This window comes from Aotus nancymaae, unplaced genomic scaffold (genome assembly GCF_030222135.1).
Source record: "Aotus nancymaae isolate 86718 unplaced genomic scaffold, 86718_ANA_hifiasm-v0.15.2.pri h1tg000006l, whole genome shotgun sequence".
In the NCBI taxonomy this organism is placed as follows: Eukaryota; Metazoa; Chordata; class Mammalia; order Primates; family Aotidae; genus Aotus; species Aotus nancymaae.
In genome coordinates this window covers 68,049,045-68,076,549 of record NW_026988417.1, presented here as the reverse complement: position 1 = coordinate 68,076,549, position 27,505 = coordinate 68,049,045, and the positions used below count along the sequence as shown (strand labels likewise).

General features: G+C 39.7%; 1 protein-coding gene and 1 pseudogene across 1 annotated transcript in view; one reads left to right on the top strand and one right to left on the bottom strand.

Annotated features, from left to right (window-relative positions):
- Window positions 1–27,505, bottom strand: part of PARM1 (prostate androgen-regulated mucin-like protein 1) — a 113,114-nt gene that overhangs the window by 39,944 nt on the left and 45,665 nt on the right. The gene's annotated exons all lie outside the window — the stretch shown is intronic.
- LOC110568030 (large ribosomal subunit protein eL37-like) lies at window positions 18,840–19,185 on the top strand (annotated as a pseudogene).

Genomic DNA, 27,505 nt, shown 5'->3' with positions numbered 1-27,505 from the left:
CAAGCTCTGGGAATTGGATTTGTTGCTGGAAATATCTATTTTCTTGTTTAAGCTCACTAATACGCTTTTATAATTCCTACCCTGCCTGATTCTAAAGAGGATTGGAAGTGGTCATTCATTTCCCATAGCTATCTACTGAGTACTTATTTAAAGAACTTTATAGTCAAGTTCAGGCAATTTCTGCTCCTATCAAACTAACAAGGCATGAAATTGTGTGACAATCTTGGTTATCTTCATTTGAACGAGGCTTTAGAAGCCTCCGCTTTGCCTTATTTGATGGTACATTCCATAATACCCTGACTCCTGAGGGTGGGTCTTTTTCCAACACAAAGATAGCCAAGGCTAAGGCACCATGAGTTTCCTAGAGAATGCTTGCTGTCTTAGTCTGCTCAGGCTGCCATAACAACAGAAATTTATTTTTGACAGTTGTAAAGGCTGGGAAGCTCAAGATCAAAGTGCTGTCTGATTCAGTTTCTGGTGAGGGCCTGCTCGCTGGCTTGCAGATGATCACCTTCTATCTGTGTCCTCACATGACCTTTCCTCACATGGCATGTGAGTGAAGACAGAGAGCAAGTTCCTTCATGTCTCTTCTTATAAAGGCACTAATCCCATCATAAGGGCCCCAGCCACATGATCTCATCTAACTCTAATTACCTGGAGTAATTAGAGACTCCATCCTCAAATACCATCACACTGGGGCTAAAGCTTCAACATTCAGAATCACTGTAGAACTTGTGTCTCTGCAGGAAGTCAAAACAGTATGAATGTACACTTTCTCAGGATTTCAAGGAAATTTTGGAGCTAGAAAGGGCCTAAGTAATAGGTGAGTATAACCCTTCATTTGATAAATGAGGGAGCAGACAGAGAGGGGAAGTGGTGCAACTGACTTTACACTAAAAGGACGAATTGGACAGTGTCTACCTGGAAAGAACTGTGCAGGGACAGAGTCAGAACTAGAACTCCTGCATGTGACCCCCACTAATGCCCTGCGTCCCAGCCTCAAAAAGGCTGCTGGGACTTACTTTAGCAACCACTATCATAGAGAATGCGATGAGGAGCCCATGTGAGACTGGGCAGCTAAAGAAGTTAAAAAAAAATTCATGCCTCCATATACCTTCCCACCCAAAGCACAGCCACTTTCCTTTGAAGAAAATAATTAGTTTTAGTATTTCCTTGAGAAAATAGAATGAAGAAGCCGAATCCATTAATTTCTCAGTTAGAGGTGAATAAGCATTGTTTCAAAACACAGTGACGTTGCCAGAGATGGTGTGCCCTGCCTGGGCAGTAATAGGCCCACAGACCTGAGAGGGACAGAATCAGGGAAGGCCATCTCTTACACTTAGCCTACATGTGCAGCCTAAAAGCCTGATGGCCAATTCATTCTATTCCTACTTGTAAGTTTACAAATAGCAGTGGTACCTGAAGTTTGGTCAGGTTCAAGCTATTTTGTTGCAAGAATAGCTGACAGATTGTTGCTCTGAAGAAAAACAGATTCTTGGTTGGACAGAAAATTATTTGTTTCCATGTGTATTGTCCTCTATGGAGAGGCCACTATTATAGTTTACATCTCTTTGATATTTAAAAGAGCTAGTGTTTGGCTTGGTCCTCAGTTTCTAGACCTGCTAGGAGGGATATGGGGGCTGATTGCTGGGACATGGTGAGTTCTTATAGTTCTGAGAGGAGTTAAAGGCATTGTAGGGTAGAGAATCTGCCCCCTGTGCCTCTTGACCTGACTGGGTGTCAGGAGTATGGGCAGTGAGTGCTGTGAACTCTGTCAGCTTTCCCTGGATTCCATGAGTAGCAACCTGGGCCAGTGGCAGAGTCTCAGACAGCCTGATTTTCTGTGTTGCTCACCCATTCTTTTTTTCTGCCCCTGGCCATGTCTTTCCCTGCTCTCAGCTTGTCAAGCACGTGAGAAAACATGTGACAAAGCTTTGGCAAATTTGGTGAAACTCGATCAAAATGCAGTCAAGCCCTTTCCTGCTGCTGCCAGGTCAGCTGGGAGCTATGCCTGTGGTTGCCTGGCAGAGGCCCCACAGCTGCTGAAGGTCTTTGGGCTGAGTAATTGCTACCAGTTTCTCCACCTGTTACAGCCACCATAGTGAGCTGCTGAAAAGGCCAGAGGGGCTGTTTAACATATATATTAACAAGTGTACTGAGCACTTCACATGCAACATCTCATTTAATTGAAATAAAACCTCTGCGAGGTAGGCATCAGCGTTATCTTGGTTTTACAGATGATAAAACCTAGGCTCAGAAAAGTTCAGTGATTTCCCTAAGGTCACACTGCTAGTACATGGTACAGTGAAGCTTGAATGCAAAGCCATTTAACTTTTAACCAACAGCTTTTTAATGATTCTATGGTATTGAATTGGGAAATGTAAGGGTGTGTCTGAAGTCTGGGCTCCATGTTTGTGAGGCAATCAATAACCAGTTTGCTTCTATTATCCCTAGTAAATTCCCTAGTGTTGGCAACTAGAATGACTTTTTAAAAGTTATCAGACTGCATGAATCCTTCCCCTTCCCTTTAATATGATCACAGACTTCCTCCTGTCCTTGGGATAAAACCTGAACTCCTTGGCACAAGACATGCCACCTTTCATAATCACTCCAGTTTACCTCTCATGAGCACTGCGGTCTTGTCAGTCTGAATCACAGTGAGCTCCCGAAGTATCCCATGGCCATCTGCCTCCCTGCCTTTGCACCACAGCACTTTCTACTCTGACTCTGCTTTCCATGTCTCCCCTCTTGCCATCCCAGTTCTGAGAAATCCAGAGCCTTACCTTCTCCATGAAATATTCTCCAACTTGATACATCCTTCCTCCTGTGTGCAGCCACCTCACTTCACAGACTCTAATGGCAGCACATATTATATTGAGCCACAGTCTTTCTCCATGCTTGTACACGTTTAGGCTGGTAGCCCTAATAATAAAAACTAAACTTGTTCTTTGTGTCTTAATGCCCGGCACAGAGAAAGTGCCTGTCACAGAGAAAGTGTTTCTTCGATGGGGTCTGCTGATGGCATCCAGTGCTCCAGAAGGCTCATCTAACATCTGCAAAACCATTTCTAATTAGAGTGTGGTCCAACCATATGGAATTTGAAAGCTATCATATGTCAAGACAGAATGTGTATGCCCCAAAGCCATCAAACTGTGTCTAAGAAGATACTTGTTTGAAGTAGAAAAGCCATATTCTCCTGAGTATTTTGCTTATGAAAATGAGACATAATTCAATCCAAAAAGAGGAAAGAGCTTCTGTTTTCCAGCCACCAAATCACAACCTGCAGACCTGGTGAATGACTCAATTTCTCCATCCATAAAATCAGTACTAATGATATCAGCAGGCTCCCAGCGGGTGCTGTGAATTCTAATGAAAGAATAACATTTGTGAAGAATGCTGTACTTCCTGGGAGAAAAATACCATTTTTCTTTTTTTTTTTTCCTTAGAAGCAACATCTGTCTTTGTCAGTCCAATGATCCCCTTAAACTTACTGCTTCTAGGTTGGGAGGGACTATGGTGGGCACACCAGGAGGAGGCCAGGCTGAGCAAGGATGCCAACGAATGTCTGAAATCCCAAATGCCCCGTATTGGAGTTTCTCAGGGTAGGGCCATGGAAAGAAAGAGAGACAATGTAGGAGGGCAAGTAGCTTCTCTTGCATCACTTTGTGGTTGAAGGTGGATATGGGCATGGGTGGTGGGGAGTGGGAAGGGGATTTTCTGAAGGACAACATCAGGTTCTCTGGTACTTTCCTTTCATAGGTCCGGTCCCAACATTTGTGGGACCCAGGGCAAGAGTATACACAGAGGCCCACACAGAGCATACCTAAATATGTAACTTACAAATTAAGATGTGTCCACGGCTCAGCTTGCACTCCATCCTGGGCCCTGCAGTCCACTCGCAGGGTAACCCTCTGCAGACCCAAGGCTAATGGGACAAGGGATCTGCTGGGGCAGGATAGGCCAAAACTGGGGCTGTGTCCACGGGAAGCCAGGATGGAGACTGACCTGGACATGCTTCCCAGGCAGCTGTGCTGGGCAGTCTCCCTTCTCTATGCCTCACTTTTCTGGCAGGATTTTTAGGCATTTCCAAGCAGAAAGGAGGGAGAAAACTCAGCACTTGGAATGCTTTGCCAGTGACCAGCTTTAAACAAAGACAGACACTCTGATTCTCCAGAGCCAAGGTGGTGATTTCTCCTCCATACCTTCACTACTGTGCCTGCAGGCCACAAATGCTGGCCTGGGGACTAGTTTACCACCTGTATACTTCTCCTGTTTGCTCATTCATTCACTGAAACTAAAAAAAAAGATTTCTCATGGGATTAAAAAGAAAAAAAGTCTTTGAGTTTGGGTGTTTGTAAAATTCAGGCATCTCTTGCCTAGTCGAGGGGTGGCATACCCTTCTACACACCTCCTATAGGCACAAAGTGCTGTCAAGTCATTTCTCATACCCTAAGGTCCCTGGCAATAATCAGAATTTAACAAAGCCCAAATATTGCCTTGTTTTGATTCTGAATCTCTTCTTCAGAGGATCTTTTCTAGGTTTAGAGTTGCCCAAATGACTGAGGCTGCTCTTGTAGCCTGATGCACTTGTCTACTTCTTTTCCTGATGTTTCCACATCAGTTAATAGCACTATCCATGACTCCTTGTTCCCCAGAGAGCTGGAGCCCTTTAAGTGTTCAGCTCCATTGTACTCTGCCTTTGAAGGGACAGTTCTAGGGGCATCCCAGGCTAATGTATCCTGGCCTTATTTTTGGTGAATCAGTAGGCAATTTGACTAATTACAGGATAATGTTCATGAAATGCTTTGTATTCATGTTGGCTTCACTGCCAAAGTTCATTGCTGACATCCAGGGAACAGGGAAGGGAGTAAAGATGGCTCCAGTGCAAACATATCTCCATAACTGGGAAAATGGCTCAAACTTAGAGAGTGTTTCCTCTGATAGGGGAGAGGGCATCAGAGGCTTTCTAAGAGAAGGTGAATAATATATAATATTGATGTGCCCCTTTCTTTGCTCCTTGCCACCATTTTCTTCTAAGCATTTTCACCAAAGATGCCAGTTAGCATGAATGGGTATACTTCATGGTTTCTTTTCTTTGTTTTTATTTACTATTAAAAATGAAATATAACTTGCATGCAGTAAAATGCACACATCTTAATTGTATAAAACAATGAATTTTTACATGCATATACCTGTGCTACCACCATTACGATCAAGATGCAGAACTTTTTCAGCACCCCAGAACACCCCCTCATGTCCTCTCAACACTTAATTCTCCAAAGGTAACTCTTATTCTGATGGAACATTATGACTTTTAACACAATAGATTAGTTTTGTCTGTATCTGAACTTCACATAAATAGAATTGTACAATGTATTCTCTTTTGTCTCAATTCTTTCACTCACTGTGAGACTCACCTGTGTTGCTATGTGTATTACTAACTCATCTTTTATCATTGATAAATTGTACTTGATCATATGAATATACCTCAATTTTTTCCTATTCTATTAATGATGAGCATTTAGGCTATTTTCAGCTCAGGATTATTACAAACAAAGCTGCTTGTATCATGGCTTCTTAGTAATCCTTTTCTAATGCTTATTACGTGCAGTATTCTGGGTATTTTACAAGTAATAAGTCACTGAATCTTTACAATAAACTTATTGGAAGTATTATATCTCCATCTTATAAGAGCAGGCTGAGGCACAAAGAAGTTAAATAATATCCCAAGCTACACAACTAGAAAGGAGTATACTTTGGACTAAGCAGTAGTACACCTTGAGTTATCTCTCACCCTCTTAACCACCAAGCCATACAGATACCTGCAATGGTTGAAACCACTTATTAGCTTTGTGATCTTGGACAAGTTCATTAATTATTCTGCTTCCTCATCTACCAACATGAAATAACAACAATATCTCCACTCAAATGGATATTTTAAGAATTAAATAAATAATCCATCTAAGGCAGATACTATTGCTTGGCTAATCCAATAGCCACTCCCAATCCATTTCCAAGCTAAATGCTCTTTGTTGCCTTCTTTGTAACTAAGGGTGTCTATGTGCCCCAGTTCTGTGAAATGACATCGATGGAGCATATGCTATGAGACATCTGGAAAAGTGTTTGCCTCTTTACAAAAGCAATATATAAGAACGGGGAACTCTTTTGGGGACTATTCTTTCCTCCTCTTTCCTGTCTTTAACGCAACTGTGTCTAGCACAGTGGCAGCCATCTTGTGAAGCCAAGGATGCCAGTAAACCCACTAAGAATGATGAGAGTGAAAGGCAGAAAGAGCCTTTCTCCTTGATGATATTGTTGATCCATAAGCCAGGCCTAGGATGCCTATCTCCTGTCGTCCTGTTAAATAAACACTATATACCTTGTGAGCTAAGGCATCAGGTTACTTGCAATATAAATAAATGATAGGCCATGTAAAGAGCTAATCACAATGCCTGACACAAACAGCTCAATAAATATGAGGCTATTATGTTAACCTCTGTCTAATTGGAACCTAGGCCCAAAAGCTCTCGCCTCTTGTAATCTGGTAATGATTTTCTAAAAGTGCTTTGCAGCCACTATCAGAGGGAGATGATTACTCCTCATGGCATCAGCTGTGAGCCTCAGGAATGGAGTGCTTCCCACATCCTTCAACAAAGCAAGAGGCAGCTGGAACCATCAGCGTCCCAGAGGTACTCTCCAAGCTGATGCCCAGGAAAGCCAAGCTGTCACACACACCCACAGATGCACCCGGGAAAAAAAGACAAAATCCCAGATAAGTGTTGTTTGTATTTTTCCACCTTATTAAAAAAAAAGTTCAGAAACTTCTGGGGCAGTTTTAAAAATGAGTCATGATATGACATGCATCAGGCTGCATGGCTCCAGGAGGCCGAAGAAGCAGAAGAACAGCATTCAACAACAATTGGGGACCCACACCTTGTTTTAAGAAAAGTTGGCCTGCCTTTATCAGTGCTGTGAGGCATAAGCGAGCACACACTGATTAGAATTGTATCCTATTATACTATTTATTTTATGCATTGTTTTGTTTACTTTTTAAATATTCTATTAGACTTCTATTTGTTGAAGTTCAATTCAGCAACTATATGTAGTGTCTGCTTTGTACAGGGAACCCAGGTATCTAAATTACATGGAGGAAAGAATACTGGAAAACATACATTTGTTTTGTTAATATATTTCACATAACCTTTCCACTGAATGTTGCAATTTGGTCCCATTTACCCCTCATGTATTTTGATGCTTAATGTCTTTTGCACCTGACCTCTCTGAATAAAGCCCTCTGATAGTGGAATAGTCATGTTTTCTCTTCTACCACCTATTCTCCCCACAGATGGTCCGTTTTGTCAAGCATGCTGAAAGGAAGGGATTGGGAAGTAATTAAGTAATGCACCAATGTAAAGTTTTCATTAATTATGATGTCTGCCTTTCAGCTCTTTTTCTGCCTCCTAAACTGTCTTCTAAACAGTAGCTTTTAAAACTTACAGTGTTGGGATGTAGTTCTTAGAATCTGAGGGTCATTGTCCTCTACAGACATCTAAATGAGAATGACGTTGGTTGCTCCCTTGAGTGTACCAGGCTGGATGTACTGAGGCATAGTTTGGAGCTCTGACATCTCCATCTGGCTTTGTGGGTCTTTAGGTAAGCTGATTTTCATGTGAGATCCAGCACCCCCGATTATTAATGCTTTTTCCCATGAGGGATACTCTTTGCTCTGTGGTCATTTTTAAAACTAGGATTAGGTGGAGGAAGGAGGCAGCTGATGGAGCCACAATGTACAGCAGGACCTAACTCATCACCAGAGACTCCAGGAGAGCCTTTGGGCTTTATTTTCTTATGGAATGTTTTCTAAGTCCTGATATATTGTCAAAGATAGGCAGGCAATTCTAGGGGAATAGGAACCGTGTATTCATTCTTTCTCTGAATAAAGAAAGGGGACTAGAGAATGGAACTCAATTATTGGGAGATTACTGTAACACATGCATGCCTGTAGCTCACACCAAAATATGAACAGCATAAAGCTAAGCTGGGACAAATCTTATTTCCAGTTCAGGTGTTATTAAGGTAGCCTATTAATTTTGTAGGAATGAATACCCTCTGCAAAAATGTTCCTCATAATGAATGAAATCAGTTGAAATCAATGTGGGGAGCCATGCTTTATGTAAGAGATGTTGTGGGTAATGAATTTTAATCAAATACTTTAAGTGACAAGGGCAACTGGATGCTTGAAGAAATTCCATGGCGAATCCTCATTTCACTTAATTAATTACCTTCCAATTTGTCTCTTGTGCAAGAAGCTTTTAGACTTTTAATTTGCCTAAAAGTCTAGACTCTCTTATGCTTTTGTTACCTAACACATTCACTATTCCAGAAAGAGGCAGCTTGTTCTTATGCACAGAGTTTGCATCTGTGCTGAAAATAACATAAATCACTACTTGGGTACACACAGCCACATAAACACCATTTTTGGTGTTTCATTTGTTAACCAATCTCCGACTGTCTCAAAGACCTGCAGCATGGCCACCTCTGCTAAAGAAAGTGTTTGCAACGCCAACTGAGGAGTTGTCACGGGCACTGTGATTGGAGTACAGCATATTCTGATGAAAATCTGTGGGAACTATTAAAATGCTACTCTGCAACCATTGCTGACAGATGCTATTAAACACATCAATCTGGAAGGACAGAATCTGGCGACATGAGCTAACTAGGGTGAATTGCGGAAGCTGTATAAAGATTGGCTCTGTTGAGCTCAACTCAAAGAATAATTTTACGTTTGGTACACTTATTTAGAATAAATCTATAAGTGTCACTGCTTAGAAAAAATATTCAAAAATAACTCTGCCCATTTTAAACCTTATAAAGCACTTTTTAATATATTCCTATGTTCCCTCTGGCAATGTTGGGATTATACAGTGACACCCTAAATATACACATGCTTCATCTGAGGCAGAGTCACCTCTGCCGCATAGCTTTATTTTAAAGATGAGTCTGAAATCTGAATATCCAGCTTTGTGTTATCTCCTGCATTCCAGTCCTTTGTCCTTTGGGCTTTACACTCAAAGTCAGTAAATCTGACATATCTGGCTTATCTTTCCGTCATCACACCAGCTCCCTTATTTCTGTCATTATCCTGCACCTTATCCAAGTTTTAATTCAAAGCCAAACAGCTCACAAGAGGCAGAGCTGGGGTTTGGGCTCGGATATGTCTGACGATTCCAGTAATCCCTAAGGTCTTTGTGAAGGAGGATCCTACTCCTATAAACATGACGCCTATTAAGGAAAACACTTCATTTTTATTGAGGTGAAATATTGTCACACATACACCCTTCTAAATGATTCATCAGAGAGAGAGAGCTTTTACTGTCCAGCCAAATGTACACATTCTTCATATAGTTACCCAGAAGGAAATGGGTGTGTTGTTCTTCAGGCCATAGGCTAGATGCCAACATGTCCTTTGATAGGGACTATCTGCCAGCCAGATTATGGATATACCTTCTCTGTAGCTCAGAGGCTGCTTTTAACATGACAGGTTCCCACCTCACCCTAAATGCACTTATCAGCTGTGAGTCAGGTCTCTGCAGGCTGAAGCATAAGCACGTTGGCCCGGTGTAGCTAGGGAGCTATAATTGTATTCACAAGTCTTCATCCAGAAAACCTACCTTTTATTAAGTCCTTATCAAATAGTCATATATAGAAAAGCCAAAGTTATTTTTTGAAAAATCAGAAATAGCATTTATATTTGCTATATAATTGAATTAAAAGCATTTCAGCTTTGGCTCTTCTCTCTGAAACCTACTCTTTTGTTCACTAGCTAAGCAAGTACAAGCACCATAGAAAAACTACAAGCAGGGCTGGGTGCGGTGGCTCACACCTTTAATCCCAGCACTTTGGGAGGCTGAGGAAGGCAGATCACCTGAGGTCTGGAGTTTGAGACCAGCTTAACCAATACGGAGAAACCCCACCTCTAGTAAAAATACAAAATTAGCCGGGCCTGGTCGCGCATGCCTGTAACCCCAGCTACTCAGGAAGCTGAAGCAGGAGAATCGCTTGAACCCGGGAGGCAGGCTGCAGTGAGCTGAGATTGTGCCATTGCACTCCAGCCTGGGCAACAAGAGTGAAACTCCATCTCAGAAAACAACAACAATAACAACAAACCAAAAATCTACAAGCAAACTTTCTGAAAGATGCAGAGAAAATTAATTCTGCTTTCTATGTATGACTATACACACAATCTGGAAAGGAGTGGGTCTGGTAATAATTTTGATTTCTGTTTCACTGTAATAAAACAATCAATCAGTCTACATAAAAACTATAGAGCAAAGGGAAAAGAGCAAAATTCCCTAAGAGAAAAGTAGTAAAATCTCCAGGAACTGGCAAGTCTGAATTTCCAGGCTCATTCTCAAATGAGTCCCAGATCCCATAATTCCAGCTGTACACAGGGCATGCATTTCTTCTTGGATGGCATTTTATCACCAAATCCAACAGGTCAATCTACACAAACAACTCCCCACTGCCCATCTCCAAAACAATTTTCCTAAATGTATCCTGATTCTGCCAATAGCACCAGTCAGATTTAATGTAGTTGAAAAAAGTTTGATTTCTTTCTCACTTTTCTTTTCTATGTCCTGTCAAACTCAATCCTCACTTATTCGTCAATTTAAAAAATTATTTAGAGCCCACTAGGTACCAGGTATCATGCTAAGTGTTGGAAATAAAATAATGAACAGTCACTGCCCTCATAGCACCAATACTCGGCAGAGTGAGCCACTACAGAGCATGAAGTTAGAATGTGGTATAATTAGTGACAACACAGGGGCCTGTCCAAGCACATCGCGGGGGGAGGCAGGCCTACAGCAGATGTGGGTCAGGGTGTCAGAGTAGACTTTCCGAGGGAAGTGACCTTTCAGATTGGATGGGAAGCATGAGTAAGAGTCAGTCCAGGAAGAACAGTGGTGTGGATGGAAGGGGGAATAACATTTCCAACTTTAAAAGCATTATGTCAAAAATCCCAGACATGAGAACACATGAAGCCTTATGTCTGGGACTTAGGATGCAAAACGGAGAGGGATGAGAGACAAGGCTCAAAAAAATCATCCAGGACCAAATCATGTAGGGCCCTGTAAGACACGTATGAGCTTTGAACTTTAAATCCCAATGATTTTGAACCAACGGGTGATGTGATCAGCATGATGCTTTTGGAAGATCACTCTGGTGAGGGCAGAAAACTGATTGATGGAGGAAAATACATCTGGAGACAGGAAGAGCTGTTAGGGGCTGTTGCTGAGAGAAGAGACTGTCCTGGCCTAAGGTAGTAGCCATGGAGAAAAGTGAATGCACTCAGGGTCTCTCTTGGCCTGGGCTCCTTCTTTAATGGCACTCTGAGTACTTCTCATAGGACTCATACAGAATGAATGAATGCTTGAGATGGTGCAGAGCATGTGTGAAACTCTGAAGCCAGAATGCCCCATTCAAATGCTGATGTGGATTCTCACTAGCTCTCTCTTGTGTCTCAGTTTTCTCAAATGTAAAGTAGGGATAATAATGGTATACATTCCATAGTAAGTAGTAAAGGGACATTTACTAAGTTATTAACTAACACTTAGTCAATACATGTAAACAGTTAAAACAGTGCCAGGCACATAAAAATACTCAATAAATGTTAATTAGTAGTAAATGTGTTCAGGATTTTACCATAATTTCCTTTATCCTCAGTCTCATTACATCTCACTCAATCTACCCCAAAATGATGATGGGCTCTTAAATCACCTTTCAGCCTATTAGTACTCTGCCTAATTCTCCTCTACACATGACTTCTAGACTAATCTTTAAGACATCTTTCATAATGTCACTCTCTTTTTTCAGCTCTTATAAGGCTCCCAATTAAGCCCCAAATCCTTAATCCGACATTACAAACACTTCCCCAGCCTGGTCATATTTAATCTTCTGTAAGCGTATTTCACTTTACAGTTATACCCCAGGGTATGCCCTTAGTTTCCAAAAATTTAAATTTGAGAGGAGATTTATGTAATAACTGTGTTGGCCTATGATGCATGCACTCACATTTATGAGAGCTGTTTTGGATTGTGTGTACCTCCCGAGTAGCTGAGCGCCAGGAAGCAACATCCCTTATGAGGTCATCTGCCCAGTTTTGAAACATTCCCAGTATTTTTGGTTTTCGAGTTTATTGTAGTGACAATCTTATGCATGGCTTGTATTGCTATCCATCTATTTATGTATTTATATTTTTTGAGATAGAGCCTTGCTCTATCATCCAGGCTGGAGTGCAGTCTTGGTTGCGATCTCGGCTCACTGAATTATGGTGCGATCTCGGCTCACTGAAACCTCTGCTTCCTGGGTTCAAGTGACTTTCTTGCCTCAAGGCTACAGGCATGTGCCACCATGCCCGGGTAATTTTTGTATTTTTAGTAGAGATGGGCTTTCACCATGTTGCTCAGGCTGGTCTTGAAATCCTGACCTCAGGTAATTCACCTACCTTGGCCTCCCAAAGTGCTGGGATTACAGGTGTGAGTCACCATGCCTGGCCAGTATTGTTTTTTAATAGATTTATTTAGCCTTTTGTGACCTAAAAAAGAACAGTAAAGGTTTAAGTTTATGGTATGCAGTAGCCGTAAATAAGCTGAGCAAAGACATGCAGCCTTATTACAGAATAATTAATAAAGGGAAATTGCCTGGGAAGGCCATGCCATAAAGATGAATGTCATCTGCTGAAGCAACAGTGTCCATTTGAAGGCAATTTGGTATTGTTCTACTACGAGTGGCTTAATTTGGGGGCTCAGGATGTATCAACATCTCTTGAAAATAATAGTGATTATGTTTTTGATTTATAGGAATTTCCACTTTAATTCCTTCCCTACATTTCTTCTGCCATTTTATCAAAGCCTGACTCTATTGCTGGGTCCTCTGTGAAGTCTTTTGTAATAATTATACCTACATCAACCTTTCTCTTTTATAAATTTCTATTGTCTATATCTTCTACTTTTATTTATATTTTTTGAATTATAACAGATGTATAATAAAGCACATATTTAAAGTGTACAAAATGAATGCGATTTCACATCTGTACCTACCTATGAAAACATCACCACAATCAATAATGAACAGACCCATCACCTACAAATGTTTTCTCATACTCCTTTGCAATTCCACTCTTCATACCTAGCCCTGTCTCATAGAACCAATTATCTTCTTTTTGTCATCAAAAATAAAAAAATTGTCATACATTTCACTTCTTCATTTGGGAATCATAATCCATTGTTATTATTTTTACCTTAAACACCTAATTATCTTTTGAAGACATGTAAAAAATAAGTGAAAAATATTTTTATCTTCATATATACTTTCATTTCACCTCTCCTCATGTATCAGTTGTATATGGCTGCATAACAAGTTATCTCAAATCTTAGTAGCTTAAAACAACATTCATTATTTCACAGTTTTTGTGGGTCAGGAATTTGGGAGCAGTTCAGCAAGATCCTCTCTCGGGGTTTCTCACAAAGCTGCAAACAAGGTGTAACCAGGGCTTCAGTCATCTTTAGACTCAACTGGGGAAGAAACCCATTCATATGGTGGTTGGCAGAATTCAGGTCTAGTGACCTTTGGATGGAAGACCTCAGTTTCTTCATGGCTATTGGCCAGAGGCTACCCTCAGTTCTTTGTCACATGGGCTTCCAGATAGGGCAGTACACAAAATGACAGATTGCTTCATCCAAGTGAGCAAGCGGGAAGAAACAGGGAAAGAGTTTGAGCAAAATGAAAGTCACAGTCTTTTATAACCTAATCTCAGAACTGACATCTTACCATTCTTGGTATATTCTAGTCATTAGAAATAAGTCTCTAGTCTATCTTATACACCAGGAAAGGGGATTACATTAGAAGGTGGGAATAATTAGAAGCTATTTAGAAGCTGTTTGCTACTATGTTTTATTTGTATATATGTTAAAAAGGTCACAACACACTATTGTTATTTTTATTAAAAAAAAAAAAAAAACAGTTTCTGGAGCACTTCATACCTTTGTTTAGATCCAGATTTTCATCTGGCTTCACTTTCCTTCTACCTGAAGAATTTCTTGCATTGCTTATCTGCTGACAGTGTATTCTTTCAGATTGTGATGTTGGAAAGAGACTTTACCTTTGCTTTTAAAAATATATTCCTGTGGCCAGGTGTGGTTGCCCATGCCTGTCATCCCAGCACTTTGGGAGGCTGAGGTGAGCGGATCAGGAGGTCAGGAGTTTGAGACTAGCCTGACCAACATAGTGAAACCCTGTCTTTACTAAAAATACAAAAAATTAGCTGGGTGTGGTGGTGCACACCTGTAGTTCCAGCTACTTGGGAGGCTGAGGCAGGGGAATCACTTGAACCCGGGAGGTAGAGGTTGAAATGAGTTGAGATGGCGCCATTGTACTCCAGCGTGGGTGACAGAGCAAGACCCTGTCTCAAATATATATATTCTAGATATATGTATATGTATATATATATTCTATACCCAGAAGAATAGAATAGAATAGAATTCTATTATATAGAATCCTAAACTGAATATCTGTTTTCTTTCAGTACTTTAAAGCTGTTGCTTCACTTTCTTCCCACTTGCATTGTCTCCATTGAGAACTCTGCTGTTATTTTTATCTTTGTTGCTCTATACTAATTTTGGTTTTATTTCCTCTCTGGCTGATGTAAAGACTTCCTCCACCCCATTGGCCTTAAACAATTTCATTAAGATGTGTCTTGATGCAGTTTTCTTCCTATTTCTTTTATTTGAATTTGTTGTTTCTTGGACTTCTAAATTTATAGTTTTCATCAGATTTGGAAAAATATAAGCCATTATGTCTTCAAATATTTTTTCTGCACTGCCTGTTTCTTTGAGGACATGTGTACTAGGCATCTTGAAGCTGTCCAACAACTCATTGCTGCTCTGTTATTTTGTTTTTTTGTTTTATTTTCTTTTGAAAACATTCTATTACTTTGCCTTCAAATTTACCAATTTTTTATTAGGTGAGAGACATTGTGATGATGGTGTTGGGTGTTAACTTGGTGTTTTTTTTGTTTGTTTTTTTTTTGATTACTTCTACTGTTTTTGAACTTTGTTCTGCGACATGCTTGAGTTACTTGGAAACATTTTGACTCTCAGCTTGTAGGTAAGTTTTGTTTGGTGAGGATGACAGCAACTTTTATTAATTGGTCCCTCTACTTATGCAATACCTTTTGAGTACTCAACCTAATGCCTTATGTATTACAAGGATTCTTTCCTCTGTCTGCTGGAAACATGAATTATTTTCAGTCCTGAATTACTGTAGAAATTGTCCTGTTAATTTATTTCTGGTGATGTTTTTACATAAGCATGTGCTAATCAGTACTCAGCTTTGGACTTGAAAGGAATCCTCTTCAGTTTCTGGAGCTCTCTCTCTCTCTCTCTCTCTCTGCATCCCTGGTATTCTGCCTCGAGAATCCTAGCTGCTTTTGCCTACCTTAAAATTCTCAACTGTGCCTCTCAACTCAGGAAGCTTGCCTGGCTCTGCCAAGGTTCTTTTTTCCTGAACACTAGCCTGGAAACTCTGTTTAGGTATCAAGTTGAGGCAATTGTAGGGCTTACTTTGTTTTTCTTGTTAGAAATTACTGCCTATTGACCAATATTAGAAAACCATTGATTCATATATTTTGTCTGTGATCTATTTTTTGTTTAGTTGTTTAAAGTAGAAAGTTGAATCTGGTCTCCAGTACTCCATCATGTTCAGAAGTGGAAATCTTTCCCATTTACTTTAATAATCTGTAACACAATTCACCCTTCAACCTTTTCATATATCCTTTGTGCTCAAGAAAAAGTGCTTCAGCAGAGCAGAACCCATGTTATCTGACTTTTCTTACACCTAGCACAGTGCTATGAACATGCTGAAAATATATATTACTCTTTACTTGGTCTCTTAGAAGAGTTGGCTGTGAACTCTGTTTCCTCTGCTTCAAAAATACTGCATCCTTTCGGTCCTTCTTTTATCTCTGTCTTCTTCACATTTAACTCCTCTTACCACTCCATAAATACGAGAGAACACCTTTGCAATGTCATCCCATCTGATGGCTTCGGCTATTATCTTTGTCAAATACTGACTGGCAACTTTACAATACCAGAGGTCCTCCAGCTGGCATTTATGTGCCAGATACAGTGTTTAAAGGTGAACTCAAATGAAAAATTTTGCCATTTGGCAAAATTAGTCTGATTATCTTAATTTACTATGCTTGGTTGACACCCATTATTTTGGCCAACTCCCTATTTTCTGATCCTTACATCTCACTCTCTGCTGGGATTTTTTGGTGTCTTCCCAACTTAGCCAGTAGCAACTGTGACTTTCCAAGACTTCCCCTGGATGGTCCTAAGTTCTTGTCTCTTGGATCACAGGCAGAGCCTGAAGTCCATTTGCTGTTTCTGGTACTGTGCCTGCATATCTAAGTTTCGTCTCTGGCCAGCTCTGTGTTGTGCTGAAGCCAACAGTATTTTGGAGGAGCTCACTAATCCCTATTTACATTGCAGCTGCAAAACTCTTCCTCCTTCCAGCTGGAAACACTGATTTTGTAGATGAAGATATCAATGAAATTACAATCTAAGAGGTGAAAGTCACTCCTTCAAGGACCTACTACAGTTGCTCCCAGGCCTTGCTTGCTTGAATTAATAGCCCTGTGCAATGGATGTACTACACACTTCCATGTGCATACTCTGCTCTCATCTCAAGCCTAGTATATCCAAAATTCATCTTCCCTGCCAATCTGATCCTTCCCCTGTGATCCTTATTTTCATTAGTGGTGCCTTCAATCTCCTAAACAGGTAAGCTTGAAGCTCAGGAATCATCTATGATGTCTTGGTCTCTTACTATCACTTGATATGTCCTCTAGTTCCATAAGTTTTACACGGAAATGTCTCTTGAATGTTACATATTCTAACCCTCCAATGTTTCTCATATTCATATTTTTCTCTACATTCCCATGATCACTCCCTTGCTGCAAGGCCTCATTCCAGATGATGCCACCAATGCAATCCACACAGCGTTGCTAGGTGAATTCCTCTGTGATATTGTGATATAGATACAGATATAGATATGTGATTTAATCAATTATGCCTACCGAATGAAGTCATCATAAAAACCCATAAGGAACAGGTCTGAGAATAGCTGAACACATGGAGATTCCTGAAGGGTGGCTGCCAGAGGGAGCATGGAGGCTCCATACTCCTTCCTACATACCTTGCCCTATTCATCTCTTTTTTTGGCTATTCATCTGTGTCCTTTGTAACATCCTGGAACATAAGCTGGTAAATGTAAGTGTTTTCCTGGATTCTCTGGGCAGCTTTAGCAAATTAATTGAACACAAGGAAGGGGTAACGGTAATCCTGACTTTTAGCCAGTGGGTCAGAAGTATAGATAACAACCTACTTCCTGGGATTGCTGTCTGAAGTAGGGGCAGTCTTGTGGGACTGAGCCCTTAATCTGTGGGATCTGACACTATCTTCAGGTAGATAGTATAAGAATTAAATTGAATTAGAGGAGACTCAGCTGGTATCTGCTGAAGAATCTGCTGGAAACGTGATTGCTAATGGGGAGAAATTCCCACACATTTTGGTGACCAGAAGTGCTGTGTTGTATTGAGAATATTCCTCCCTATCCTTGGGTGCCCTCAAAGACAACCTGCTTATAGGACTTCTAAAGTTTCAACAACTCTTCACTGTGCATCAAACTAACTCCAAACTAACCCTCCAGCACCAAAGGCCCTTTCCTCAGTGGTTTTGGCTTATAAGATTACCTTTGTAATCTTAACCATTGTGCCTCGCCTTACATCTGCATATCTCCAGCCAGACTTAACTTTGATGTTAGAATTCTCTCAGGCCCATTTTTGCCTGTTTAAATCTATGAACTGAAACTCGTATACCAACTCTAGCATGCCAACTCCTTTATGTCATTTTCTAAAAGTTTCTAACCAGAAGTAACAGCCATATACGTATGCTTAAGACAGTGCCTGATACATAGTAGGCATACAAGAAGTGTTTATTTAATAAGTGAATGACTCTCTTTTACACTTTTATAACATTTTGTGCTTGTCCAATAACACTTTTCATCCTGCCTGATGCACCAGTTAGAAGAACTGGGCACCAATGATATGGAAGGTTCCACACTACAGAGTTCACTGAATTATGGTCATCTTTCCCACGGCTCTCTTATCTCTCCCACTAATCGTCATCTCTCCCATATTTACACAGTAGCATAAATATGTACACTGCATACCTGCCATCTCTCCCACCATTATGTAAACATGTCTACTCTATACATGGCCATCTCTCCTACAGTTGTGTAAATGTGTCCATTTATATAAACAACCATCTTTGCTATAGTTGTGAAAAGGTCTACTATATACACAACCATCTCTTCCACCACTGGGTAAATATGAACACTGTGCACATGGCCATCTCCCATAGTTGTGTAAATTTTCCACTGTGTACATGGTCATCTCTTCTACAGTTGTGTAAATGTGTCCACTGTATACACAGCCATCTCTCCAACAGTTGCATAAAGGTGCTCATTGTATATATAGTCATCCCTACCATAGCTGTGTAAATGTATCCCCTGCACACATAGCCATCTCTCCTATAATGAAGTCCCCAAGAGAAAAGAGCTCATTTCATTCCCCCTGAGCTCACTCACAAGCCTACTAGCCCAGGGCCTCACATGACACACAGTAAATGTGAAATGGAATAGAAACGAATTTTTCTGAATTAATGAAAAAACACAATCAAGAATCAGAAGTTTCACTTTCTGGTCTTGGTTGCAGAAGCAAGATGACGAAGGGAATGTCATTGTTTGGGAAGCATTGCAGTAAGACGCACACGTTGTGCCGCCGCTGTGGCTCTAAGGCCTACCACCTTCGTAAGGCGACCTGTGGCAAATGTGGCTACCCCACCAAGCATAAAAGGGAAAGTATAACTGGAGTGCCAAGGCTAAAAGGCGAAATACCACCAGGACTGGTTGAATAAGGCATCTAAAAATTGTATACCACAGATTCAGGCATGGATTCCATGAACGAACAACACCTAAACCCAAAAGGGCAGCTGTTGCAGCATCCAGTTCATCTTAAGAATTTCAAGGATCAGTCACACAATCAATGTTCTGGTTTAAAAAAAAAAAAAGAGTCAGAAGTTTCAAGAAGTATCAGAACAATCAAGAAGTATCAGATAGATACTGATGATCTATCTGCTTGTGTCTTGAATAACTGAAAGGAGAACAAAGATCATGTAGTATCCCAGAGGAAGCAGATGCTGACTTGCTTCTTTATGTTTGATTTTAATCTCTTTCAAAAAAAGAACAGAATTCTGTCCCTCTTGATCAACCATAAGAAACTATAATGAATAACACAGAATCTGTCAAGTTTAGTTTCTTTAAAAGGTGATCAAGCAAATTGCATGGCAAACTTTAAAACTTCACCATTTCATCTCTTGACGTTGACATAACCTGTCTTAACACACACCTTGAATATTTTAATTTTTAATATACAAAATAAATATTCAGTATATATTTCAAATTTAAAAGAAGTCTTTACAAATAATTTTACTTCATGATCTTCTTAGATACCATTTAGAATAGGTTTTGATGTACACACATCTTTCCTCATATATTAAGATATCCTACCATTTATAAATAGAACATTCAATATTACTCATTTATAACTATTAATATCTATATTGAATTCAAGAGTACTATGGAAGTTCTGTGTCTCTTCTTTTCTCATTCCCCTAGCTAACAAAGGAATAGGCCCCTGTGGTCACACCTGAACATTGTGGTCCTGTTCTCCAACCACAGCTTATTGGACCAGGAATAGAAACTTACCAGTGCTGGATCAATCAGATTCTTTCCTCTAGGAAATTGTATTTGTGACTGAGGCACTAGGTAGTCTGTTAGAATTAATGATTAAATTGGGAGGACATCTTATCACATGCATAAAAAGAAGGGGAAGCCAATCTGATGATGGAAAAGAATAAAGCACATACGAAAGAGAAGCACTAATAGTATTAAACATTTAGTATGTGTTAGGGCCTACCTCAATTAATTCTCAAAGAACTCAATTAAACTCAAGTGCTTGCAGTCAAAGAAACTGATACAAAGAAAGATTAATGGAAGTGCACAGCAGGGATGTGAATCTAGCAGTCTGACTCCAGAGTCCAGCTTTTGACTGACATTCTACTACCCTAGAGCAGTAGGGCAGGTATGAGGGACCACATCTTCACAGAGAGCTGGCGGGTTTCCTTAGCAAGAGACTTCCTGATCTTGTCTAAGACTTGTCTGAACTTTCTTCCCATGGATATTATGAGGAAGACCATTTTTTCCATTGAATTTTTTCTCCTTTGCTTAAACAATTTCAGAGGTTTCAGTTACTGGCAACCCCAAAGTCCCCTGCAACAGCCCTGACCCCTTCAATTCCACCTCCTTGTGTTGGACCTAGCATTGCCAGTATGGCAATTAGGGGGCAGGGCTCACATTCCCGTTTTCAGCAACCTCTTTTGCTGTTTGTGTTAGTTTTCCACACATAGACACATGCACAGCACCTCTATGCACCTGTTTCTATACTATCCATACAAAGCAGTTACTGGTTTGTGGAAATGTAGAGAGAGTAACACAAAAGATCTGGAGGAAGATGTCTGGGACTTCATTTAATTGATGGACCAGGTTAAGTCATGAAGAAATATTTTATTGTGAGTTGCAATTTGTAATATCTGTTATTAGCACTTTAAGCATAATTAGGCAGTTCAAATATTAGCTAGAGAGAGATAATTAAGTCTGTGTTTTGCCTTTCATACTGCAAAGGAAAGTTTTCCAAACAACTGGCAAAGGTAAAATCTAACCAAATCCATTTTTTTTTTAAAACCAGGAATGATTTTAGCAAGCTTTTGCTACCATCTGAACATACATAAATCTTAAAATTATTATGCACCAAAGGCTCTATGCATTGTCAAAATGCCATCTCTCAGCATTATTATCATTAAAAGAGGAAAACAAAACAATGAATTATTCTCTCAGATACATAATTTAAGTCTATTCCTTGTGGTTCTCAATATCCTGCCTAATGGAATGAGGCAGTTGTATGCTGTTTGGGCCCTGCATTCAGACAGAGTAGGGTTAAATCACTGCTTATGTCTACTAGCTTTGCAACCTTGGGAAAGTTACTTTTGACCTTGGGCAAGTTGTTTATGACCTTAAGCAAGTTGCTTTGTTACTTCCCTTTCACCGCACCCCAGTTTCTTCCATTGTGAAACGGGATAACAGTAATATCTTCTTCTCAGGATTGTGGTAAGGATGAAATGGACAACCCATTGTTGAAAAAGGCAGTCTGCCATACGCCCCAGCATCTGTACCTATCCTTGATGAGTATACCACAATGCAAGGTCTAGCTGTCCTATGATGCTGAGCCATTTCTGTAGTCATGTAGCCAATTAAGTATGTCATGGTGACACAGAGGAATAATCACATGACTACTAACTCCTCAGGGGAAAGATTCTGGCTTGTTCATTACTTGTTGTAAAAGGTACTGAGAACTTGGTTCTAGATTCTTCAGCTGCAGCACAACTGTCTGCATAGGTACCACCTGGGCCCTTTCTGTTATGTGGGATGTAATGGCAGAGGAACTGGCAGTATCATGTGATGCTCCTGCTGTTTTCTGTGCTGTAAATAAAAGTGATCTTGCTCAGATCCACTGAATCTCATTGTCTACTTTTGGAATCTATGGGGCTGTGGAAAGCCATCCTTCCTGATTGCTTACTCATGTCCTTTGGATCTTTTTTGGAGTTTTGTCACTCCCTGCCATCCTCTGTGACACGGGTTGGCAAACTTTTTCTCTAGCCAGATGGTAAATATTTTAAGCTTTGGGACTACACATAGTCTCTACTGCATATTATTCTTAGTGTATGTTTTCTTTAACAACTTTTTTTAAAAAAACATTTAATTTGCAGGTTGAACAAAAATATGTTGAGGGCTGGATTTGACCTCAACTCTTAGAAGGCTGGCATCTTCCCCAAAATCCATGTAAAACACTTAAAACAGTCTATGCTATGTTAATGGCATTTCAGAAAAACCATTAGCTATTCTTTTACTTAATCCTTTTTTATTACTAATCTCTAAGCCTAAGGAAACCCTGCTGGTACTCCAAATAACGTCCCCAAATAATAAATAACTTCTTGGAAAACATATAGTGCACAGTGACTATTTATCCCCACTCCTTTAAGTCAATTCTGTGTCTTTGGAAACAGGACAACTCCTTATGTCAGGCTTCCAAAGTGCCAAGAATAGGTTACAGGTATGTGTGTACTTATTGAACTCCTCTGCCTGCAGGGCAGATGGTCACCTTCATCTGTTTACACCAGAGCACTGTGCAAATATTATCATCTTCTATGTGGGTCAAGGCATGAAAAAGGTTGTTAAACGCTGCTTCAGGTCATTAAGTACTGTTTAGTAAAGTACAGGTTTGGTATATAATAGAACAGTTTTCAATTTTTAGACCACTATTTTCAACTAGAGTGTGGTTGGTGTGGAACTCAGAGGAGCATGCATTTCTCTTTACTGATCTCAGGTGACTGCAGAATGGTTTCTCCTCACAGGACAGGAGATAATAAGTCACACCAGTTGGTTAACTCTTAAAGGTCCAGACACTCTCTGAGGAAAAAGACAATAAAAAGTAGCCAAGAAAGCCAAGCATGGTGGCACACACCTGTAGTTCCAGCTACTTGGGAGGCTGAGGCAATTTTTAGAGATGGGGTCTTGCTATGTTGCCAGGCTAGACTTGAACTCCTGAAATATTTCAAGCGATCGATTGCTTGAGTCCAGGCTGGCAACATAGCGAGACCCCCATCTCTAGACATGGATGAAGCTGGAAACCATCATTCTCAGCAAACTAACACAAGAACAGAAAACCAAACACTGCATATTGTCACTTGTAAGTGTGAGTTAAACAGTGAGAACGCATGGACACAGGAAGGGGAACATCACACACCAGGGCATGTCAGGGGTAGGGGTCTAGGGGAGGGATAACATTAGGAGAAATACCTAATGTAGATGATGGGTTGATGGGTACAGCATATGACCATGGCACATGTATGCCTATGTAACAAACCTGCACGTTCTGCACATGTACCCCAGAACTTAAAGTATAATATTTAAAAAAAAGAAAATAAATGTTATTCTTGAAATTAAAAAAATTCAACTTTAAAAAATAGCCAAGAAGACATCAATGACACAAAGAATAAAAACAAGAAAGTGTTGAAGGATTGCTGAACTGGAAGGTGAAGGGGTGAGGTGGAAAGGAAAGCCAGAGGGAACTACAGTAATAATTGAGTGTCCAAAACTGTCCAAGCACTGCTTTTGGTTAAAAAGGTAAACTCTCCAGGGCCAAGTCTAAGAAGAGAGGAAAAGCAATGGAATAAAGTACCAGGGGGCAAGAGGGGAAGTTGAAGGAATAGAGCCATGGGCTGCAGAAGCTACAGAAGAGAGAAGCATTGACAGGGATGATATAAATCAGGTCCAGTCATGGTGACCAGCAGAACCAGCTTTCCAGATGGGAGGAGAAACTCCTACTGCAGTCTCATAGCTGGTAGTGCTATCTACTATACCAGCATCCTATGATATCACTGCATCACTGAAGTTCTGTGACAATGACCTTGAATCACCCACAGATGCAAGAATGATGCACAGTCTGTTTTTTCTCCTGAGTCAGAAAAGCATACATTTAAAAGATCTCCCTCCAAAAATAGTTATGAGTTAAGATTTCAGAAATTATCCCATAAAAGGATAGATATTTCAGTTTTCTGAAAAACCTATTACCAGATCATATTCAGTGACCAAAGCCACAACAATCTACTATATACTGAGATATACAATGACTCATAGTACACGAAGGGTGGGTTAGATGAATGCTCTTACAGATCTCCTTGTAAGACTTGTCCTGGACTTGAGTGGTAATCAGTTCTTCTAATTTTCCCTGTAACCTAGTATAAGATTTTGAGTTGTCACTATAGATACATGGCAATATCTGGTCCCTGGAACCATTTTTTAAAATGATGTTAGTGGTGAGGTAAGGCAGTAGAGATTCAATTTTTTTTTTTTTCTGCTCCAGTGTTAACTTCTGTAGGAAAAGAAGTAGGAAAAGACGCCTGAAACTAGCAAGTGTACTTCATGGGGTCAGAGAACTGTCCTCTGAATAGTGTGCTGATTGACTCAGGGGTGATAATGATGTTGTGTATAAAAAGAATTAGAACTAAACTGTACATGTCATGGAATAGTAACAACTTAATTCAAGCATATCACCTGGGAGATTGCTTTAGAATGTTTTCTTTTAAAGAATTTATCTGAATATGTTTCCAGAGGGAACTGTTTATGAAAGATACCCTGAGCCCTGCCTCTGGAGTGCGTTAATATTCACCAATGGTGGTACAGTTTCAAACCCTAATCCTAGGAGTCACTGACTTCATTTTAAAGACATACTCAAGAACTAAAGTTATACAGTAGTGACCTTTGAGTGGTGAGCAGAGGAAGTTGCTACTAAAAAAAAGTTTGTTGCTTGAATTTTCTTTTTTAAAAAAGATATGTGAATGTGTTTATTGTTTTTATTTTATTTAAGTTCTGGGGTACATGTGCAGGATGTGCAGGTTTGTTACATAGGTAACATGTGCTATGGTGATTTCCTGCACCTATCAACCCATCACTTAGGTATTAAGTGCAGCATATATTAGCTATTTTTCCTGATGATCTCCTGCACCCCTGACCCCAAGAGGCCCCAGTGTGTATTGTTCCCCTCCCTGTGTCTATGTGTTCACATTGTTCAGCTCCCACTTATAAGTGAGACTATGTGGTGTTTGCTTTTCTGTTCCTGCATTAGTTTGCAGAAAATAATGGCTTCCAGCTCCATTCATGTGCTGGCAAAGGACATGATCTCATTCCTTTTTATGGCAGTATAGTATTCCATTGTGTATATGTACCACATTTTCATTATCCGGTCTATCATTGACGAGCATTTGGGTTGATTCCATGCCTTTGCTATTGTGAATAGTGCTGCAATGAATATACGAGTGCATGTATCTTACAATAGAATGCTTTATATTCCTTTGAATGTATACTCAGTAATGGGATTGCTGGGTCAAATGGTATTTCCAGTTCTAGGTATTTGAGGAATAGCTACATTGTCTTCCACAATGGTTGAACTAGTTTACATGCTCACCAACAATGTAAAAGCATTCCTATTTCTTCACAGTCTCACTAGTATCTGTTATTTCGTGAACTTTTAATAATTGCCATTCTGAATGGCATGAGATGGTATCTCAATGTGGTTTTGATTTGCATTTCTCTAATGATCAGTGATGCTGAGCTTTTTTTCATATGTTTCTTGGCCACATAAATGTCTTAAAGAAGTGTCTGCTCATGTCCTTTGCCAACATTTTAATAATTTTGTTTGTTTTCTTCTTGTAAATTTGTTTAAGTTTCTTGTAGATTCTGGATATTAGCCCTTTGTCAGATGGATAGATTGCAAAAATTTTCTCCCATTCTGTAGGTTGTCTGTTCATTCTGATGATAGTTTCTTTTGCTGTGCAGAAGCTCTTTAGTTTAATTAGATCCCATTTTTCAATTTTTGCCTTTGTTGCAATTGCTTTTGATATTTTCGTCATGAAATCTTTGCCTGTGCCTATGCCCTGAATGGTATTGCCTAGATTTTCTTCTAGCGTATTTATAGTTTTGGGTTTATATTTAACCAATCTTGAGTTAATTTTTATATAAGGTGTAAGGAAGTATCAATTTTCTGCATATGGCTAGCTAGTTCTCCCAGCACCATTAATTAAACAGGGAATCCTTTCTTTATTGCTTGTTTTTGTCAGTTTTGTTGAAGATCAGATTGTTGTAGATGTGTGGTCTTATTTCTGAGTTCTCTATTTTGTTCCATCGGTTTATGTGTCTGTTTTTGTACCAGTACTGTTTTGGTACCATCCATTTTGGTTATGTCACCTTGTACCATAGTTTGAAGTCAGATAGTGTGATACCTCCAGCTTTGTTCTCTCTGCTTAGGATTGTCTTAGCTATATGGGCTCTTTTTTTATTCCATATGAATTTTAAAATAGTTTTTTATAATTCTGTGAAAAAATGTCAATGGTAGTTTAATGGGAATAGCAATGATCCTATAAATTACTTTGGGCAGTATGGCCATTTTCACAACACTGATTCTTCCTATCCATGAGTATAGGATGTTTTTCCATTTGTTTGTGTCTTCCCTAATTTCCTTAGCAGTGGTTTGTAGTTCTCCTTGAAGAGGTCCTTCACTTCCCTTATTAACTATATTCCTAGGTATTTCATTCTCTTTGTAGCAATTGTGAATGGAAGTTGGTTCATGATTTGGCTCTCTTCTTGTCTGCTGTTGGTGCATGGGAATACTTGTGATGTTTGCAAATCAATTTAGCATCCTGAGACTTTGCTGAAGTTGCTTACCAGCTTAAGAAGCTTTGGGGCTGAGATGATGAGGTTTTCTAGATATAGGATCATGTTATCTGCAAACAGAGACAGTTTGACTTTTTCTCTTCCAATTTGAAACACTTTCTTTCTTTCTCTTGCCTGATTGCCCTGGCTAGAAAATCCAATACTATGCTGAATAGAAGTGGTGAGAGAGGGCATACTTGTCTTGTGCCAATTTTCAAGGGGAATGCTTCCAGCTTTTGCCCATTCAGTATGATATTTGTTGTCGGTTTGTCATAAATGGTTATTATTATTTCGAGGTATGTTCTTTCAACACCTATTTTATTGAGAGTTTTTAACGTGAAGTGATGTTGAATTTTATCAATGGCTTTTCTACATCTATTGAGAAATCATGTTGTTTTTGTCTTTAGTTTTGTTTGTGTGCTGACTTACATTTATTGATTTGCATATGTTGGACCATTCATCAGGAATATTGGCCTGAAGTTTTCTTTTTTGTTGTTGTGTCTCTCCCAGGTTTTTGTATCAAGATGATGCTGGCCTCATAAAATGAATTAGGGAGAAGTCCCTCCTTTTCAATTTTTTGGTATAGTTTTAGTAGAAATGGTACCAGCTCTTCTTTGTACCTCTGATAGAATTTAGCCATGAATCTGTCTGATCCTGGTTGTTTTTTGGTTGGTAGGCTATTTATTTCTGCCTCCACTTCAGAGCTGGTTATTGGTCTATTCACGGATTCAACTTCTTCCTGTTTCAGTCTTGGGAGGGTGTATGTGTCCAGGAATTTATCCTTTTCGTCTAGATTTTGTAGTTTGTTTGAATAGAGGTGTTTATAGTATTCTCTGATGGTTGTTTGTATTTCTGTGGGGTCAGTGGTGATATACCTTTTATCATTTTTTATTGTGCTTATTTGATTCTTCTCTCTTTTCTTCTTTATTAGTTTAGCTAGTAGTTTGTCTATTTATTTATTTTAAAAAACAGCTCCTGGATTCATTAATTTTTTCAAAGG